The sequence below is a fragment of the Aegilops tauschii genome, chromosome 7, assembly GCF_002575655.3.
Source record: "Aegilops tauschii subsp. strangulata cultivar AL8/78 chromosome 7, Aet v6.0, whole genome shotgun sequence".
NCBI lineage: Eukaryota > Viridiplantae > Streptophyta > Magnoliopsida > Poales > Poaceae > Aegilops > Aegilops tauschii.
In genome coordinates this window covers 484466387-484478154 of record NC_053041.3, presented here as the reverse complement: position 1 = coordinate 484478154, position 11768 = coordinate 484466387, and the positions used below count along the sequence as shown (strand labels likewise).

General features: G+C 45.8%; 1 pseudogene; it reads right to left on the bottom strand.

Moving 5' to 3' along the window:
* Positions 1-9777: 9777 nt before the first annotated feature.
* On the bottom strand, positions 9778-11453 carry LOC109757870 (berberine bridge enzyme-like Cyn d 4; annotated as a pseudogene).
* Positions 11454-11768: the final 315 nt, after the last annotated feature.

Below are 11768 nucleotides of genomic sequence, written 5' to 3'. Positions count from 1 at the left end.
GCATTCAAACTTGATGGTCATTGCATTTCAATGGTTGAAAATATGAACAAAAACATTTCAAAATATCTTATATGTAATCCCAACATAACTAAATTTGCCAATATAGGCCTCTCTCTCTGAACTAGTTCTATTAAGCACTTACTAAATAAACTAGTTCTATTAAGCACTTACTAAATAAACTAGTTCTATTAACCACTTACTAAATAAACTAGTTCTATTAAGCACTTACTAAATAAACTAGTTCTATTAACCACTTACTAAATAAACTATTTCTATTAAACACTTACTAAAATTCTATTACCCTAGTTCTACCCTAAATTTTCTTACTTCTATTACTAAATTTAATACCTAAAAATTTATATTCTTAAAATTTCAAAAACAGAGGGAAGTGGAGGGAGTAGGAACGAAGGGAGGGGTGAGTGAGGGTGGAAGGGAGGAGGCAAACGGATTAGGCAGGGAGGAGGAGGACGGATGAGGCAGGTAGGAAAGGACGGACGAGGTGGGGAGGGAGGTGGGAGGGAGGAGGCGGGAGTGAGGAGGGAGAGGGAGGGATCAGGAGAGGGAGGTGGGAGGAGGAGGGATGAGGAACTACCTCGGTGAAGGAGGAGCAGGAGCGTGGGCGGCGGCGGGCGACGTCGGTGGTCGGGGAGGGCCGAACATCGGCGGCGGCGGACGACTGGGTGTGTGGGGAGTGAGAGTGGGAGTGGAGAGGGGGAGAGTGAGGGGCGGACGATGGAGAAGATATGATGGGTTTAGCAGTAGCGCGTGTTAGGGGAAAGCGCTACTGCTAAACTATCTAGCAGTAGCGCGTTTCAGGGGGAAGCGCTACTACTACACTTAGCCTGGCGGCAACTGTGGGGCAATTTTAGTAGCAGCGCTCTTTGTCCTTGCCACACTACTGTTATGTCTATAGCAGTAGCGCCTGCTTCGGACACGCGCTACTGCTAAGTAGCAGTAGCGCCTCATTTTATCTAGCGCTAATGCTAAGGTTCTGTGTATAAGGTTTTCCCTAGTAGTGGTTACTTGATCATCATACAAAAGTCACACATAGTCGATTTTTTACATACTAGATCGGAGGAGCAACGACCACCCTAACCCTAATGCCAAAATTTGGCTCACCGGAGCCATCCGGGTGCGGCGGTGACACAGCGGCGGCGGCGGAGCTCAGTCCTTGTCCTCGCCGTCGGAGAGGAGGTCGATGTACATGTCGTCATGCGCCTTGGCTTCGCGATACCATGCTGCCAAGTTGTCCTCGAAAGCCCTGCGCCTCCGCGAGGACCTGCTCGAGGAGGACTTTGTCGAGGTTGGCTTCCCGTTGACGGCGATACTCCGCCTCCTCCTCCTCCCGCGCACTGCACGTGAGGATGGCGGCCTCGAAGGCGTCCGCCTTCACCGGGGGAGGAAATCCTTTAGCTCGACGACGCCACTGCCCCGCCACTCCGGCTTCGGCTCCCTCTTCACCGTGCGGAGCGGCGGGAGCTCCTCCGACTGTCTTCTCACCGGCGTGCGCGTCGTACGGGAGCTCGATGCACCGGCAGAGGAGCCGCCCGCGCCGGAGGAGCCGCAGCGCCTACCCGCGGTCGTACTCCTTCGTCTCGCGGCGGAGGAGCGACGGCGGCGACTCAAGGCCCTGGTTGAGGTACCTCCGGGCGCTCTGTTTCCTCGCGGCGTCGGCTTTGAAGCACCACTTCCGCTCGGGGTCGTCGCCATTGTCGTCGCCGCGGCCCGAGGACCACATCTCGCGCCACATGGTAGAGTTGGGCGGCCGATTGGAGTCGCCGGTGGCGAGAAATCAAGAGAGGAGAGGAGGGATTGCGGCGGTGCGGGGATAGGGTTCGGCCCCGTATATCGGCCGTGAACCCTTAGTTATACTGCGCGGGGGAGGGGGGCGGGGGTTTCGGGTCACTTAAAAAAATTACGGACTGACCCGACTACATAGGATGTGGTCTGACCCAGAAAAAGAGACCAAATCTGTATAGTCGCTGGAATTTTATGGGTCGTGCCGTTCTAAGGGGCATGCTAGAGATGCTCTAAGCCTGCACTGTATGCAGCTAGATCATCCCTACTCATGGTTGTGTGGCCGCAAATGCATGCGTGCACTCTGCGTGCTCTACATAGTACTAATGCGTTGTCATTGTAGGAAGAAAGAATTCGACTGATATTAAAAGAAAAACGAGGTACGGTACCTGATAAGTAGTCAAACCGCAAAACCTTACGTTTCTTGAGTAGACAGGTAACCCATGCAGCCGTGCTGCGTGAACACGAATTAGTACGACTTTCGGAAACGTGCGCGTTCATCAGTGCTGTGGTGGAGAAGTCATGGTCAACTCTTTCTGGGTGGCCGTCGTTGTCGATCGATGGGTTGCTTGCATGGAATTTTGCTGGCCTTGGTGACCCGTGTTTGATTAGTCCGTTGTCCGGGCACCGCATCCTTTTCTTTTTCTCCAGATAGGCATCTAGAGGTCATCCGGCTCGGAAGTAAACGAAGAACTGTTGCGCTGACTGGTTTTGCGGCAAGATTGCAAGTTGTGTTTCTCTTGTACTGCTCCCTCCTGTATAAGTCACCTCACGCGCCACAAAGGTTTCCGAAGATACTCGTTCAGGTTTTTTCTATATAAAAAAAAGATAATCATACAGGTCAACAAAAGCGACAATTTTACTTCGGAATCGATAACTCCCGAACATTCGGATTTTCTGGACATGGAGCCGAACGGGCTCGTACCCGTTGCACAAATCTTGATGCTCTCCCATTGCCACGTCATCACAGGAGACTCGTTCGGGTTGAGAGCGAATTGACGCGAACGAATTTTTACTCCCCTACCTTATCCTTTCCCCAGCGAGCTCTGCCTCACCCACTGGCGTGTGGCGCGCGAGTGCTGTGGCGAGGGTGCGGGACGGCGACGTCCGCCGGGCACCACGCTGCGGCCCTGCGAGAGGAGGCGACGGCGAGGATGCGGCCCGTGGGAGCAGGCGACAGCGAGTGCGGCGACGAAGTTGCGGCCCGCGGGAGGAGGCGACAGCGAGTGCGGCGGCGAAGTTGCGGCCCGCGGGGAGGAGGCGACAGCAAGTGCGGCGGCGAGGTTGCGGCCCGCGGGGAGGAGGTGGCGGCCGGCAGAAACTGTTCCTACGAGTTGGAGCTCGTCCCGCGCGGGATGCACGACCAGGTGCATTCCGGCATCACGCGCGCGCGGGGGCCGCGTCCCGGAGTGTGAGCAGCATGGCGGTCCCAGTCGTGCCGGCCACCACATCCTGGCGCTTGCCAGGCCCAGGCAACTCGGTCGGCGGGGACCCGTCCGCGGCGTTGCTTTGCCGGGTCGTGCGAGTGCGGCGGTGAGGATGCGCGAGGGCTGCATCTACCGGTAGCTATGGAGGCTGCCGCGACACACGAGGGAGGGAGCATCTACTGATGGGGGCGAAGGCTGGGTGCTCCCGTTGTCGCGCACGGTCGCTGAGGGGAGCCGACGGCTATGGAGGATGTCGAGCAGGGGTGGCAGTCGTTCTCGCTTCTGCTCCAAGTGCATCAATGGCGTCGTCAGCCGTCGACCCCTCCATTTTTGGCACTTCATCGAGGTACAAGATGCATCCATCCATCTCATCAATGCGATAATTGTTCAAGCCGCAAGTTTGATTGATCGATCCACTCCATCACTGTTGTTTCAGTTTCTGCCATGCTTTGTTTCAGTTGTGTTTTTGCACTGCCATTCAGTACAAGTAGTAGAAGTGTAGAACAAAGTGCCAAGCATATCGGACATTCATAATTGTTGCTAATCCACCTCATCCGATGTTGCTTTCATGTTGATTCAATCAAATCTAATCGATCGTTCGAGACAATCTCTGTTTTGGTTCAGTAGTGTGATGTTTTGGCTGGTTGGTTCATTGCACATGGCCATGCAAATGAAGAAGAAACGAAGCCTACAATCATTGACTACATCAAGCATACCATGGCAAACAATTTTTTTGGCCATGGCAATTGAAACTTTTTTGTTTTTACCATGGAATATTTACTTTTATTGCCAAGATAAAGACAATTCTTTGGCAAATAACCATGGCAAATTTAGTTCATAGATCACGGAAAAGTTTAGTTCATAGACCATGGGAAAAATGGCAAAATTGCCATGGCAAACATGTCAGAATTCTTTATTTTAAGATGTTCAAAAACATGGCAAACTTGCCATGGCAAACTTAAGATGTTTACAAACATGGCAAACATGTCAATTTTTTTATTTTTAAGATGTTCAAAAACATGGCAAACTTGCCATGGCAACTTAAGATGTACAAAAACATAGCAGCCTAAGATATTCAAAAACATGGCAAACTTGCCATGGCAACTAAAAGATTTTTTTATAGATGTGTTTTTTGCCACGGCAACTAAAATCATTTATTGCCATGGTTCGTTGTGTCCTTGACAAAGTCCATCCAAGAATGTTTTGCCATGTCAATTACAATTTTATGAGACGATGCAAATAGAGTTCATTGTCATGGCAATTTTTATTTTGTGCATCATGACATCTCTAGTGCATGGACCATGGCAAATTTTTGTAACAATGGCATGGTGAAATTATTTCTTTTTTGCAACATGGCAAATTTAATTTTATAGCCATGGCAAATTTACCCTGTTTTTGCCATGCCAATTTTACCCTTTCTTTTGCCAATGCCAAATTAACCTTTTTTGTTTTGCCATGGCAACTTACCCTTTAGATACATGGCAATTTACTTTTTTTACATACATGGCAACTTTTTTTACTTTTACTGTTGCTCATGTCAAATTTTACTTTTTATTTGCCATGGCATTTTTCAATCCACATTATTTTGTGTCTTTAGGTATATAGTAAAATTAAATTTTTTATTTTTGCCATGGCAAAATTACCTTAATTGACATGTCAAATTTTAGCTAAATCACCATGGCAACTCTTAACTTTTATTTCGATGGCAAATTTAACTTTTTTATTTTTACTATGGCAAATTTACCTATATCGCCATGGAAAATATTTAACTTTCATTGCCATGGCAAATTTTTCTTTTCCCCCCATGGCAAAATTTTATTTCATTCACTATATAGCACATCAACTTTTTGGTTGTCTACTCTGGATTTCCTAAATTATTTTTCATGGGTTTTTTGCCATCTTTTTTCAACAATCCATGTATCTGTTGCATTTTTTCAAAAGTTGCCATTTGTTTTATTGAAAAAGTCTCCTAATTTTGCCATCTTTTTTTGAAGAAAAACTTACTAAATTTGCCATGTGTAAACATTTCATTATAGGTAGTGCGATAATTTTTTTTAATCCATGGTAAATTTATGTTTTGAGATCGTGGACCATAGTAAATCCCCTTCTTTTTCTTTAATTTTCATGATGCAAATTTTATTCTTTAGTGCCATTGTATTTTTTAAACATTGCAATTTATACTACCACACCATGGCAAATTCCTCACACATAATTTTGTGTTCAAATTGTGCATACAATCTATGGAAATTTAATTAAAAATAGCATGGCGTTTTTTACTATGAATCTTCCGTGGCAAATTTTTTGTTTCGATGATGGAAATTGGCATGACTATTTTTCTTTTTGCTTTTAGAGTTGATGACATTTTTGTTTGGTAGCAGTGCAAAATCTGGGCTTTAATCTGCCACAGCAAAAAAATGTTGGGCTTTTTTTAGCTACCGGACTGTAGGGTCGACAAGTGGGGGCGTGGGGCGTTCGCGCTGGGGTCCTCTCCTCCCGAACGAATTCGTTCAGAGCAATCTACCCTCCCGTACGAACGATTCGTTCGGTCTGGGAGCCTCACAGACCGAACGTCAGCGCCTTATCGGCGTCCTTACTTCGGAATCGATAACTCCCGAACATTCGGGTTAACTCTTCTGCTTTTGGTCGGCAATGCGGGGGTGAACGGAAGGGGATTTCCAATTCGCCGCTCATTGTGGCAAACTGTCCAGGTTTCGCACAGGGAGATCGAGGGATTGTTCTAGCTGGGCCAGCCCGTTTAAGTGTTTCAACGTCCCCGGTTTTGGCAACCTTCTAGAGGTCCCCAGCCGGTTTTTTCTGGTTTTGGGAAAATTCTACAAGGTTCCTGATCTGGTGTTTTTTCTTGTTCTGTTTTTTTCGTTTTCCTTTTTTTTTTTCCTTTTCTTCCTCTCCTTTTTCACTTTTCTGTTTATTTTTCTTTTGTTTCTATTTCGATTTTTTCACTTTGCTTTCTTTTTAATTATCCATTTCAATTATTTTCTTCAATTTTTTTAAATCGTTATGTTTTATTGTTTTGTTCATAAATCCGAAAAATATCCAGGATTTTCATTTTTTTGTACTTTTCAATAAATGTTCAGAATTTGAAAAATTGTTTCCATTATAAAATAAAACTTGTTCACAAATTTAGAAAAAAAATTCGTGCTTCAAAAATTGTCCGCAAAATCTCCATTTTTTCAAGAGTTCAAAAATTATTCATGTTCTAAAAAATGTTTGGAATTTTTCAAAAAATGTTCAAAGTTTCAAAAATTGTTCACGCTTTAGAAAATATGTTTGTGTTTCAGAAACTTGTTCATTGTTTTAAAAATGTTCACAATTTATCAAAAAAGTTCAAAGTTTCAAAAAATTGTTCGCGCTTTAGAAAATATGTTCGTGTTTTAGATTTTTTTTGAAGTTTTAGAAAAATGATTCCATTTACATTTTTTGATATATGCAAAAAGTGTTCGTATTTCCAAAATTGTTTGGGATAGTCAAACTGCACCGAGTTTCAAAATTTTGTTCTGGATTTCAAAATTTGTTCCCGTTTCAAATTTTTGTTCACCAATTCAAAAAAGTTTGCTTTTAAAGAAATGTTCCGGATTTCAAAAATTGTTCTAGTTTTTAAAAAATCACCAATTTCAAAAACTGTTCGTGTTTTAGGAGAATGTTCTGGAATTTTTAAAATTATTTGTGTTTCTAACAATCTTCTCAAAATTTAATTTTCTAGCGTTTTTAGAAAAAAAATTCGAATTTCAAAAGATGTACATTTTTAAAGTTTTTTGTACAAATTCAAAAAATGTTCGGGAATTTTAATATTTCTTTTGCAGTTTCATAAGATGTTTCAAAATTTTGAAATTGTTCGCATTTGTCGAAATTCCTTAATTTCCAAAAGGTGATGGAAATTTGAACTTTTGGTTGCAATTTCTTAAGTAATATTCCATTTACGCCGCTGCTCATAGTTCTTTACACATCAGGCTATGTATTCGTCAACAAAACTCTGTGGCTGTACTGGCTAGCATAGTTAGTGCACTAACAGGAGAGCCATGGTTGGAATACCACCTCGCGCACGCCATTGATTTTTTGTGCATTTTCCCGTTTGACCGCCAGCTCCTGTTCAGCCCCAATGGGCTCGCCCGGTCGGGCGCGTCCTGTGCGAGGGGTCATCCTTTTGCCGCAGAATGCGGCAAATAGGAGCTCTTGAACGAAAGCACCGGGCGAAAGCATCACCTACTATACCTAGGCATGGGCAGCCTACCTGACGACCCGACCCGAGACCGGCCCAAAAATACTAGGTTGGGACGGGCCAGGCTTGAGTTCTGGGATGGGCTCTGGCCTGAATTCGAGCCGTGCTCCGGCTTCCATTTTCAGCCCAAAAATAGTCCGGCCTGGCTCGATCACCTGTGTTCTATCTACATCTATCAAATTTCTGTATCGAGGTCCCCGCTGAAGCGCCATACAAAATGGCCACAAAGCTTCCCCTGCTTCGTATGCAACCCTATTCGACGATATTTCTGTCTTGAAGTCCCTGCTCAACCACCATATAAAATGGCCATAAAACTTCCTGCTTCATTTGCAACCCTATTTGATGACATTTCTGTCTTGAAGTCCCAGCTCAACCGCCATATAAAATGGACATAAAACTTCCCCTGCATCGTTTGCAACCCTATTAGACCACATGCGCGATGCAAAGTCAGCAAACGCATAGGTGCTCTCTCCCATTTCTTATCGGTGTAGGCCGCCCATCCCTAGATAGCTAGGATTAACACGGTGCGGTACGTATATAGCGTTGTTAATTTATTTTCTTTGGTTAGTTTTTTGGGCAGTCTATCTATTTCGGTTGTTTTTATTAAACTATTATCAATCTTTTAAACAATGTTTAGATAATTAAAATGTTCGTGATTTCAAAAATATTCATTAATAAAAAATTCCATCATAAAATGTTCAAAATTTTAAATTTATGCTCACAAATTTCATAAAATGTTTTCAATTTTCTTTTAGAAAATCTCAAATACAAAACAAAATCAGAAGTCAAACATTGTCCGTGAATTTCAAAAACAAAAAAAATGTTTCTGAATTCTAAAATAAGTTAATTTGAAAAAATAATTGCAAATTAAAAAATATATCCATGAAATAAAAAGGCTCGTGAATTTAAAAAAATATATGATTAAAAAATCTTTTATGAATTTTAAAAAATGTTTGCGAACTAAAAAATTTTCAAATTTTAAAAAACGTTCCTGGATTTCAAAAAATAATCCATTTTTAAAAAATATCACGAATTTGAAAAAAATGTTCCTAGCTTTAAATATTATACTTGAAACTTTTAAAAGTTGTTAGGTAAAAATGTTCACAAATATGAAAGGTTCTTGAATTCAAAAGATATTTCACAAAATTTAAATGTAAAAACTAATAAGAAAAAGGAAAATATAAGAAACAAACAACCTGGAAGAAAACTGAAAAAAAAAATGCGTAAACAGATGAACGGGCCGGTCCATTACTGTGTGCGGGGGTGCTTGTTTGGTCGCTATCTTCCGACTGTGCGGAGAATAGGATCCACCACCACAACGAGCGGCGCAACACGCATGGTCGCCAACTACCAGGCCCAAGTCTACGTAGGAACAATGGAACCCAGCTGTAGCGCACGCCCGACATGTTTTGTTCATAGACTAACACACAGTGGCCAAGCTAGTGAGGAAGAGCTGAGGGGGCAAATGACGAAATATAATTTTCTGGAGGGACCAAAAACTGCATTTTTCTGAATTTTTGCATCCAAAATAGACTTTATTGAGAAAAAAGTTTATGGGTTGGGGGACCATGCCCCCTGCAGCAATAGACATAGCTCCGCCAGTGCTAACATATACTCCCTCCGTCCAAAAAAACTTGTTCCTCAAATGGACGTATCTAACACTAACTTGGTGCTAGAAACATCCATTTGAGGGACAAGCTTTTTCGTACAGAGGGAGTATCAGCTTGCATGTATCTTACTTGAGGATGCCGAGTGCACTCTTAGAGAAACTTCAGCACTCACCATTTCGAGCTGTTCAAAATAATAACCGTTATTATAGCGATTTTGATCGAAAAACCCTTTTCTAAGGAAGAAATTAAAAATGCTATTATGGGCCCCCATAGTGGTGCACCTGGGCGTGATGGCTTGTCCTTCTTTTACCAACAGTTTTGGGATGTTATTAGTCAAGATTTTATGGCCTTGCTAAGATATTATGAAAGTGGTACCTTGGATATTTATGGAATGAATTTTGCTCACCTTACACTTATCCCTAAAGAGCCTAATGCTAAAGAGATGAAAAAATATAGACCTATTAGTTGAAGGAATTACTCTGTTAAAAAATGTAGCAAGGCTATGAGCAATAGAGTTTCACCTATTGGCCAATGGTTGTCAACTTCGGTCACATGAACAGGCACCAAATATTTGCATCTCAGTCAAATTATTCTGGTGAGAGCATTTTGATCCAAATTTGAATAGTATTGAAACTTTTGTCGAACTTTCCCTACTAATTCTCGCAAGAAAAAGAAAAAAACTCCCCGTGCCAAAGTACTCCCTCTGTAAGAAATATAGCGTTTAGATCACTATATAAAGAGAGAGTATGCGATAAACGCACTCCTTTCACGCATATAGCTTGACCGCATGACATATTTATCGTTACTTCGTCGTCAAAAGTGGTGGGATGCTCTGCTCGTTCCTGAAGTAGTTGTTAGGATCCACCTTGCCCTTGGCCACCGCGAGCCTCCGGAAGTTACCCTTGAAGTACTTCTCACCCCATACCTTACCGGCCAGGTAGCTGGTGACGTTCCCCACAACCACATTCTGGCCAAGGTCAAGGTCCCTATAGTTCACATACGCCTCCCTGGGGTTGCTGCTCACGTACGGCCCCATGAACGCGTAGAAATCTCTGAGCCACCTCATCTGAGCCGATCCGTCCGTGGCGGCCGACCAGAAATTCATGTACTGGATGTTGTACAGCACCCCACCTCGGTGCGGGAACGGCGTCGCCGAATCCGGCAGGCTGCCGATCTTCCCGCCGTAAGGGTCCATGATCATCAGCCCGGCGTCCGGCTTGGCGAGCCAGGCGAAAATCTTCACCCACACGTCCTTGGGGATGGCCCGACGGACGTAGTCGGACGTGGCCTTGCTGAAGGACCTCGTGGCGGTGGTCCGGTTCAGGATGTCCTCCACGGTGGCGGCGCTGCCCAGGTAGATGTACGGCACAGACTGGATCCAGGTCATCTCCTTGCAGTGCGTCCGGTTCAGGCCGAGCTCCGGGAAGCGGCTGCGCATCAGCGGCAGCAGCGTGTCGGGCGTCCCCAGGTACATGGACTCGAAGTTGGCCACCTGCTTCTGCGCGAGCACCCTGATGATCTTCGGGGAGAGCTGGGGCGACCTCTTGCCATCTGGTGAGGATGTCTACGGCGCCCTCGTCGACGGACTTTGTGACGCTGAACATTGTCACTGCCGGCGGGACGGGAACGAGCTTCACCTTCCACGAGAGCACGATGCCGAAGCTCTCGCCGCCGCCACCGCGGATGGCCCAGAACACGTCCGTCCCCATGGCCTGCTTGTCCAGGAGCTTCCCATTGGCGTCAACAAGCGTGGCGTCCAGGACGTTGTCGATGGCGACGCCGTACTTGCGCAGCAGCATGCCGAACCCGCCGCCGCTGAAATGGCCGCCCACGCCGATCGTCGGGCACAGGCCGGCCGGGAAAGCCAGCAGCCTGCTCGCCTTCGAGATGGCGTAGTAGAGCTCCCCGAGCGTCGCGCCGGAGTCCACCCACGCGGTGGCCGCCTTCTGGTCAACGCGCACGGAGCGGAGGTTCGCCAGGTCGACCACCGCGAACACCTCGGGGCGCGCGGACCGGTACGAGAGGCCCTCGTAGTCGTGCCCGCCGCTGCGCACGCGGACGCGCACGTCGTTCCGACGGCCGCAGACGACGGCGGCCTGGACGTGGGAGGCGTTGGTCGGCGTGACTATGCAGAGCGGCCTCACCGTGCCAGGCGTGGAGAACTTGGGGTTCCGGATGGAGGACACCAGGACCGAGGTGAACGAAGGCGAGCTCTGCGTGTATAACAGCTGCTTGGGTATGGCCGCCGAGAGGCATTGGAGGAAGCCGTCGGAGGAAGCTAGGGAAGGGACGGATGCATAGCAGGAGAGGAGGCTGAAGAGGAGGGCCAGCGCCAAGCTCCGAGACGAGGCCATGGCTTGTTTCGTGCAATGATCTTTGTGGAAAGAATGGAGAGTAGATGAAACTAACTGGCTCCTTTGGTCTTGGGGTCGCACGCATATATGGGATGTACGCCGATTGCACGCCACTAGGCGCCATTACAGGGAATTACAGATTGATTCGGGTGGTTATGTCCAGATTCATACTCTTGCTATACATGGAAGGTAATTTGGCATTCACCACCGAATCACATCACATCAGGCAGTAACAATTTGGCACCTGGAGGCATTAGTAACAATTACTAGTACATATTCCAACACTTTTCCCTTGTCGCAGATGATGCAGTGCTCACTGCTGTTTCAAATACTTGCATGGTAT